The following is an 8464-nucleotide window of genomic DNA, read 5'->3' as shown; positions in this document are numbered from 1 at the left end:
CAAGCCTTAGGGCCATGTGCCCTCCTCCTTTGCCTAACAGCTTCACATTATTTCCTCCATCGTTGTGCTTGGTCCTGCCAGATAATCTGTTCTACAGCAGACAGTCCTCCTTCCCCCTTCAACTGTCTCTTCTAATTCTCATAAATTGCAGAGCTTCCTTCTCCCTTCCTCCTTCTCTGGAAAGGAGGGGAGGGAATATTTCAGTAGATGTCAGTATCCTACGTGAATGATGGAATGATATATCTATAAAATATCTACAAACAGACAGGCTTTAAATTGAGTCCTTAATGTGGAGTGCTGGCCAGCTCTGCATTTTGTCTGCTTTTAATTAACTGATGGACCAGCGTAACAACTCCTCCTCCTCCTCATTGCTCCTTTCAAAAAGCAAATGTGTGTGTTCTAAAATTACACTGGGATGCGCGAACGATTTCAGCATCACTTTCATCTATGGCCAGATTAGAAGTAGCAGGGGAAATCCTTACATGATTTGAAGTAGCAAGGGCTCCTTCTTCACCTGTTCAATGCCACAATCACTATGTAAAGCATCTCACAATACGGACTGTGCCTGTGTGTGCACAGTGCTGTTTTCTGCACCTTTTTTTTTGATTACTCTTCTTTGGGCAATCTGGAAATAACCCGAAGGAGCTGAATTCAGAAGATGGTGTGCTTGCTCTAAAATGGGCACCCACGGCTTAAAGGAAGTCCTGCACCTTTGGCCATTTCATGGAGCTGGCTCCATGCTTCAGAATGTGGGTCAGACACTTGTATCATATGTGTGTCTGTATATGCATGTATATAACGTGGTATAGAAAATCTTCAAAGCTCCACAGCTGCTAGAGTTTGCCCCAAGCAGCTGTGGGCTGCTGCATGCAAACTTTTGGCATAGGCAGCAGCACTAAAACCAGTAAAACAATCAACAAGGAGCTGATTTCTGCTGTTTGATTCAGTAATTCAGCAGCATTCTCTACTTAAACAATGCTGTTGACAGTGGACTATCATGTCTAGTAAACCAGAGACTTGCATAGTTTAGGGATTACACGGGAAAAGTTATGCCTAGATTATGGTGGAGTTATCTGTGTTCTTCATAGTCCAGGGTAGCAAGAAGCTGTTGCCCTGTACATTTTTCTGTTTTTTCCCCCTTGGTGGCGATTATGAAAGTTTGGACCCAACCAACCCAGCCACAGGTCCTCTGCTTGTTGCAAAAAATCCCGTGACGTCTGCTTGCAGGAGACACGGGCAAAACGTGTTGGTATTAAACCCCAGTTTTGCCAAAAAGACACTCCTGCTGCTGTGCCGCAAGTTGCAGAAGATGGCAGATGCTGGAGTTTGTGTTACGAAGATTCAGGAGGAGAACGAAAATACTTCATCTGACTACAGGTTCTCACTGGCGTATCCTAGGCCAAACTCTAAACCCCACGGATCTCAAGCTCATCTCTGGCGCATATTTAGGGTAATTTATACAGAGTAAGTGCAACCGGGGCCATTTCTGTCTCGGTGTAGCGGTAGGGAACCGGCAGTACGGCCACCGCTGACGCTCGGGCCGCGCTCGGGAACGGCGGGCCCGCAGCGAAGGCAGCAAAGCTCTCCCTGAGGAGACGGGTCGGTACTGGCCGGCCCGGCCGGGGCTCGGGCAGGCGGGGGACGGCCGGGGCCGAGCTCGCGCTCCCGCCAGGCGGGGCCCGCCGCACAAGGCCGGCCTTCGCACCGCGGAGCCGAGTGGCGACTCGCCCGGCCCGGCCCCGCCGGCCGCTGCTGCCGTTGCCCCCGCACCCCCCCCCCCAGCCGCTTCCGCCCCCTAGCCCCGCCCCAAACCCCGCCCCCGCGGGCACGTCATATCCGCGGGCAGGTAGCCTCCCTCCCCCTCTCTGCCCCCCGCGCCCCGCTGTTTCCGGGGTGAAAGGCCCTGCCTGCGCACGGGGAGGCCCCGTCCCCGGCGCGGGCGGAGGGGGGCGGGGCGGGAGGTGCGGCCGGGGCGGGGAGATAGGCGGGAGAGCCAATGAAAGGCGGAGGGAGGCGCGGCCGGGGCGGGGCGCGGCCGTGGCATGTGGCGGGGCGCGGGGCTCCTCTCGCTGCCCGTGGGGGCCGCGGCAGCGCCGGGCGTGCGGCCGCCTCCGCCGGGGTAAGCGTCTCTTCCGCCCCGCGGGCCGCGCCCTCCGCCGGGCTCCGCCACGTCGTCGGGACGGGAGGGAGGGAAGGGGGGGGCGGTGGCTCGTCCCGGGCCTGGAGGAGCGGGGCCGGGGGGGACGCCGTGCCGGGTGAGCGGCGGGGACGGGGGTCTCCGGGCCGGGGGGGGGGGGAGGGAGGGAGGGGGGGGGCTGTGGAGCGGGTGTCGGTTTGAACCGCTGCGGGCCGCGGGCGGGACGAGGACGGGTGGCCGCGGCCTGGGAGCGGGGGAGCAGGGTCTCGGCAGCCGTCCCCATAAACTGCCGCAGAAGTGGCAGATAAATTTGCAAATGAGTTGTAAATACATTTACAAGTAACTTGCAACCCCGCTCTAGCAGTCATGGCAGTGATGGCTTTGCGCTTGCCCGTTGCTCTCCTGCGATGCAATGTGCTCGCAGGTGATGTTCTTGGGGAGGTGGGAGTGGAGGAAACTCCGTTTCACTGTGGGGAAGAGAGCTGATTGACTCAGCAAGTAATTCACTGCCTCAAATGTAACATTTTTAGGCCCTGTGGACCACTTCAGAAATACAGGGTCTGTGGCAGGTCACCCTTATGCATGACATCACAGATACGTAAAAATATCTTGTGTCTTATTTATTCAGTAATGTTGAGAGTACAGTTGAGATACCTTTGTCAACGGAATCCTGCTTTGTGTGGTATCCTACTGAAATCTTCTTCATCTTCTTGTAGCTTCAGTAAAGGTTTTCAGTAGGTTTAACTGTACCCTGGGCAATGATGTTAGCAAGGTGTCAGCTGGAATCCAGTAAGTGGTAGGAAGAATAAATACTGTTCTTTGACCAAGCTCTCAAATACAGCATCCTGTGAGGATATCCTATCGCAGTAGATCATGTTCTGGTGGATTCAGTGAATCCCTTACCTTTCCCTTCTGCTGTCTCCCAAACTTTGTCTTCTAGGACTGGCAAAGAAAAATCCTGTCTCAGGATCCTGTCAGGTCAGGTGCCTTGGTGTCCTATATGTTAGCCGACTGAATCCCTGCCAGGCTTGGTCATGCAACAGCACTCCTGTTTCCTGATAAAGTGAGTTAACTGATTGCTTACTGGAGGAATAAACCCATAGATACACTAATCCTCCCTGCCTTGAGCTAAGTTGCAGCCTTGCTGAGTGAGGTAAACTTGCTGATAATGAGCGTTTGGTGCCCTTTAGACCTCAGAGGGTTTGTGGCTGATCAGTAGCTTTGAAAACTAGGCTGTAAGATGCATGGTGATGCAGTATCTCTCTCTAGAAAGTGCATGTATTTCTGTATTAATCTTACTTATCTACCATAATCATCCAGTACTATATATGTTAATGCAGTCCATTACATGGTAATGGATAGTTTAAAAGGAATCTATCCATTTTTATTAGCTTCCATGTCTGTAGTAGATTAATGCACTTACTGTGCATGTTTGCTGCTTGATTCTAGTTTTTACACACACACACACATATATATATATATATATATAAAATGTATGTATACGCGCATGCATTGCTTTAGTACTTTCTGGGCGAAATTCCAGACTACATACCTCTTAACACGTTGGTGCAGACATCTTTATTTTTTGTTTTAATTGCAAATTCCCTGCTGGATTTATAAACCCATCTGCCAGAAAACAGGCTTTGCATCTGGTTATCTCCTATTGAAATTCTAATTGGCACATCCATGCAACCTGCAGTCTCTGGCTTCTAAGGGAAGTCTCCTGGCACAGACAAATTACTGCGAGTAATTTGCAAGCAAAATTTCAAGCTTCAGTGGTGAAAAACATCCATGCTGAAGGCCTGGTAATGTATTTAAAAATGTCTGGCTTCATACCCTGGATTACAGTGTTAGGTAATGTAGCTACTTTTAAAAGTAATAGCTGACTTTTTCAATTGTATGTGACTGACTAAATTTTTAAGTGAAAATGTCACAGGGACATTAAGGAATGAAGATCTTTGTTTAAAGCAGTGCATGCTGGAAATGTCCAAAACTTTGCTTGAAGAAACCATGAAGAATTGATTTGTTTGGGTAGAGTTTCTTACCTCTTTTTGGTTTTGTTTTTGGTTTTTTTTAAGGTGTGGATAAAACTTTTCTCCATGAAGCTTTTAGTATACAGTTCTGCTGATGTCTCCCCATGCTCTGACACATAGTGTTAACCGAGTCCATGTTCTATGGATCTATGTATCATCATCCATGTTTGAACGCAGTTTTATAAACTGAAAACACCGTAAAGCATGTCCAGCAAGAGTTTACGCCAGCATATTTGCAGTGAAAAATTACAGGGGACCTGGATGCAAGGGGAATGAACTTGTTGCTCTGCTGCGTACCCACAAACCAGGTGTATCGCAGCAGCTGCTTCATCCTGGCTGACGTGCATGTTCTGAGTGATGCTGGGCTTATGGCTCAGAGCAGTCATCTGGGTGGCTGGGTGTTGTGCACATGCATTTCCTCGCAGCCCTCATCTCCATATGGAGATCATCTGCATTGCCTGCATGTGTGTGCTGAACAGCCATGCTCAGATCCATCTGCTCTGGCCTGTTTCTGCTCTCATCACTGGACCCTGTGTATAAGCATGTTCAGGCACTGCTAATGTCTGTTTTAGATTTATCCTTGCCCTTTAATTGTTGCTTTGTGTTTGATACAAACTTCTAATAGCAAGAACAATTATGCACTGGGAAAGCTGGAGGAAAAAGCAGTCAATTCACTGGCACTTGCATGTACATCCTCAGCTGCTGTGCATTGCTACAGCTCCCTTGCAGAGAAATAACAATCCATGCCAGCTGGCCATTTGCCCTTTGAAGTGTTTAAATTGGGATCGGGTGCCTTTCTGAAGGAGGGGGTTCATTCCTACAAACACAAGAGCTGGCACAAAGTTCATTTGTGCGTTAGATGAGATACCCTTCCCCGGTCCCCACCCCCAGTACAGTAATTGCTGGATGAAACTCCATGGCTTATGCTGTACCAGGAGCCAGACTAGATGATCTTTGAGGCTTTTTTCCTCCTACCCTTAAGAGGACTGGGAGGGCAATATCCCTACTGTGTGCACTGTTGCTGGATGCCATCTGACACTGTGTGCTCTGGCTCAGCAAGGTGGCTTCCCTTCCTGGCTTCCAGCCTGTCCTGCAGGTGTAACCCTTCATCATACCCTGCCTGTCAGTGATACCCAGCCCCTCTGGATCTGGGAAGGACTCCCAAAGGACTGTTGACTTTGTTGACTGGGAAGCCAAGAAGTCCTGTGGAGTAAACTGCGATTGAACCCTTTCTGTCTGGATGGTAGCAAGCGCTTAACATCTTTGTTCCTCCTGTCAGTTCTGCTCCCTTGGACTGAAGTTGTGGTTCCCTCTCTACAGCTTAGACTTGGAGGAGTCGGTGGGGCTTGTGAGTTGACCCCTGGGGTGTAAGGATGCTGCTGGTGCTGCAGGGACAGTAGCGATGCTGAAAATGAGTGAAGGAGGAAGCTGGTTGTGCACTTTGGAAACGTTGTTCACAGCTCCTCCAGCTTTTCACTGCTGGCAGTCCAAGGAGGTCACCATGCAGGTAGGGCACCCAGGGTGCCTGTGGTACAGCAATTCATCCAGGAAAGGACAACGTATCTCCAGCATGGTACGGGGGCCCCCTTGAAGGAATGTCTGCATGGACATTGCCGCATGATCCTGAGAACAACTTCTCCAACAAAAGCAAGTGGCAAGAACTGCAGAAGTGGGTTTTAATGCTCAGTGGAACCACACACTTGCCTCGCTGGTGTGTAGAGCAGTGCTTGGCTGCTTGCTGTTGTGCTGTCTGGCTTCCTTGTTGCTTTAGTTCTTCAGGCATGTTCGTGGAAACCCTACATTTAGCTAATTGCTCGTCTGTGCTGTTATTGTGGTTATCACTGAAATGAAGTTTCCTCTGGGCAATTTTGAATGTTGATCAGTGTAGGTGCCAAAACTTCTGTCAGTCTTCCATTGCCGTTGCTGGCTTTGTTTTTCTTTGCCGTTGTGGGCTTGGCCTCAAGGATCAGATCTTGGGTTGCAGTGCTGAGAGGTAGGAGTGCTACTGCACTGACACCGAGTTGGTGCTGTGCAGTGTCATCAGACAGGATGAGACCAAAACACGGTCCCTGATGGCTGCATCACTGTGGTGGGAGAGCTAGTCTTCAAATGCACTTTGCAGAATGTGAGATCTCCGGAATGACAGTGTGTGAGCCTGGATTTTCCATCACGTCCTTTCCTCGCAGTTCACATGATAACTTGTCAACCACTTGGAAAGCATGTTGGGCACTTGTTTGTTTGTTTTTTCTTGTAGGACAATGTGGTATGAAGAAAAGAATGGAGGGCAGAGAGCCAGGGATATGGGTACTTGCTTATATGCAGCCAGCTGTACAGTCCCCCAGTGCATGTGGCAGGACCCACAGTCCATCTGTACATCTTGCACCTGCTTGAGGAACCAGCCGGGTCCTCCACTTGAGCAGGAAGTTAGGTCTGCGCAGTCGGTGCAGGTTGCAGTTGCATGCCTGGATTATCTCTGTACATCACCACAGCTCCTGTCACCTTTGCTTGGGGAGTCTCAGTTGAGCTGTGTCCTCTAAAGGACAACTAAATTGTGCTCTGCAGACGTGGCTATGGAGTGTCCAAGCCCCCATAGCCACCTCCGTTATTACCTAAATACACAGGGAAGGGGAGGTTGTCTGTGTTCAAGGGCCATTTTTTTAATTTATTGAGACATTCAACAAGTCCTCTTCACAACCATCACTGCTTCTGGTAATGATGACCCTCTTGCCTCTGACTGTCCAGGACGGTGTTGGGATTGCCTTCCCTGAGCTCCAGCTGCCTTGGTGCCAGCCTGGAGAACTGCTTATGCAATAGTTCAGCAAAACACTTGAGCACATACTTCAGATGGAGAAGGTGCACTGGTTTTAGATTTGTTTCATAAAAAAAAAAAAAAAAAGGGAGAAATTGACTTTTGCATGTATATTTGTGTTGGATTTATTTTTATTTGGCTTGGGGAGACTTTGCAGCACTTTAACCAAATCTGGGTTTAAATCCACTTAAGTTAAACTCCCAATATGACTTGTGTGTGGAGACCAGGGTGAAATCTCATTAACTTTAATAGGATTAAGCATGTTCTTTTGCTGAGTTGTCTTCTCTATCTTTTTTTTGTTTGGCTTCTCTGTATTAAACGGCAGGATAAACCTTTCCACTCTTCTATCTCTTTGTGAAGATGCTTTGACAGTCTCAGAGAAGTGGATCTCTGGTAGCATACAATAATACTTCACACGTTTATTTTTTTCCCTATGCTTTCAGCTGTAGTCCTACTGTATCCAGGCTTTTATCGGCCTTTGCATCCCCTACAGGTGCGATAATTCCTGACAGCAAGAAAACGGTTAAAAGTGTTTGCCTGGTAAGTTTCTACACTCAAAATTTTTTTTTTTTTTTCTTTTGCTCCCTCTGGACAGATTTGAAACTGCTGTGAAACAAGTCCATTAGTAGAGGGAAATTTTGTAGAAGTCAGCAGGAAATGAGCATATGTGGATGGGTGAGCGCAAAATTCATCCCTATTCATGAACTGGGAATAAATTGAAGAACAGGGAATAAAGGTAGAAGTGTTATGAATGCAAACTGGTTGAAGGGAAATACTGGGGATCCATCTAAGATCAAGCAAGCCATTAATTGGAGAGGAGGCTACTTCACACGTTTGTGCTAACTCTTCATTTCCCCATTTCTCAATATACATCATCCCCTGAATCTTACTATTGATTATTTTTGATTTGTATGTGACTTATGTATTAGGAACACTCCTCTTCCCCCTCTCCTTCAGAAAAAACAAACCTCACAGCAGGTATTTCTGGATGTTCCTGAGATGCTCTTAATGACACTCTTACTAAATATATGCTTTCACAGGAAAAGTAGACTGTCTTGTAGCTCATGCACTAAGCTGGATTTAAAGAGACTCAGTTTTCATTTCCAGCTCTGACCAGTTCCTGCTATAGCTATACACAAATGGCTCAGTCTTCTCACGCCTGTCTTTCCACCCTGTGAGATAAGGGAGGGTTGGTCTACCTTATCTACACTCTGCTCTTTTGAACTGATGCCCTGTTGTGCTATGGACTGACCTGTGTTACAAAGATTGGGCTGGTGTATTTGTGTTAGCAGAGCTCCTTTACATCGTCATCCTTTTGGTGAAACTTCACAGCATCAGTGTGTCTTTTTGCTGGCAGTAGCATCTGGACTCCCATATCTAATTAAAAAGGAGAGCATGGTGGAAAAGAAGCCCTCTAATTTTTCTGCCATAAGATAAACAGGAGATTGGCCTATTAAGGGAGTTAAGGATGGGGGTTTCTGATGG

General features: G+C 48.3%; 1 protein-coding gene across 9 annotated transcripts in view; it reads left to right on the top strand.

The window, feature by feature from the left end:
* Positions 1-1279: 1279 nt before the first annotated feature.
* The window catches only part of C16H11orf24 (chromosome 16 C11orf24 homolog), a 31312-nt gene continuing 24127 nt past the window's right edge, over positions 1280-8464 (top strand). The window contains exons 1-3 of one of the 9 annotated variants that reach the window (XM_030039132.2): positions 2004-2119; positions 3078-3200; positions 7473-7519. The gene's annotated coding sequence lies outside the window, so the exon portion shown is untranslated. Of the gene's footprint in view, positions 1465-2003; positions 2120-2237; positions 2256-2667; positions 3201-7422; positions 7520-8464 lie in introns of those variants that run through there. The other 8 variants (XM_030039129.2, XM_041129192.1, XM_030039131.2 and 5 more) reach the window with 8 other exon arrangements.

The sequence above is a fragment of the Aquila chrysaetos genome, chromosome 16 (assembly GCF_900496995.4).
Source record: "Aquila chrysaetos chrysaetos chromosome 16, bAquChr1.4, whole genome shotgun sequence".
Lineage (NCBI taxonomy): Eukaryota > Metazoa > Chordata > Aves > Accipitriformes > Accipitridae > Aquila > Aquila chrysaetos.
This window is presented reverse-complemented; position numbering and strand designations above follow the sequence as displayed.